We start from the raw sequence: 972 nt of genomic DNA, 5'->3' as shown, positions 1-972 counted from the left end.
TCTGCATGTGGAATCCCGGAATTCGGCTGGGACTGACCTTAGGGTGGTATTGTGGGCATCGATTAGAAGGCTGAGCACAGGTGCTGGCTCTAACCGGTTTACAGGCTCTTCGGTAAACACGGGAGGCCAGTAGTCGTGTCCTGGCTCTTGCTTCTCTCCTGCCCTGGCACCATAAGGCACCTGGGCACTCACCAGGAGCATTGAATAGAACAGAACTAAATGGATTTGGACGGCAATTGAAGCCTATTAATAGATGCTGACAGAGAATTTAGACCCAACTGTTGAGATAATGCATTCCTTAAGTGCTCACTTTCACTTTACAGAGAGTTTTTGTTTCTATTATCTGCTTACCACCCACAGAAATTCCTTGAGTAAAAAGGCTGAAAAAATCAATTCCCCCCTGTTGTTAAAGTGACTGGAACCCAAGTCTGCTGATCCCAAACCTAGCTTTTGTGACCATGGCTCTGTCATGGGAATTCACAAAACAAATGATTTCTTTGTTGAGAAAAACATCCTAAGGTAAAGTAACAAGATTTTTTTTGTAATCTCTTTGCCCATGTTTTGTCTAAGATACTACACATTTCAGTCATTCCTTAGGTCCCTAGGACCTAATTTGATCAGGAGAGCCAACTGTCCCAACACCATTTAAAAAATTGTCTATCTTTTCTTTAGGGAGAAAGATGAGGCTGTCTTCCCCATAAAGATGCAAAGCTTCAGATATCTTATGGCTATGCCTCTGAATTGGTTCAGTAGAGTGGGTTTTGGGGGTTTACCCTCCATTACTATTTTCCATATGCACCTGGGTCTATATCTGGTATTTATTGTTCTATCTTTTTCTGGCCCTTGTTCCACATACACTGTTCTCTTTATGATTAATTTTGTATCATAAAGAGAGTACAAAGTTAAAAAGTAGTTGTATTAGTCTGGATAGAGAAACAAATTCATGTATAAGAGAGAGTTTTATATAAAGGT

The sequence above is a fragment of the Echinops telfairi genome, unplaced genomic scaffold (genome assembly GCF_000313985.2).
Source record: "Echinops telfairi isolate 266 unplaced genomic scaffold, ASM31398v2 ScPeMD7_7458;HRSCAF=8496, whole genome shotgun sequence".
NCBI lineage: Eukaryota > Metazoa > Chordata > Mammalia > Afrosoricida > Tenrecidae > Echinops > Echinops telfairi.
This window is presented reverse-complemented; position numbering follows the sequence as displayed.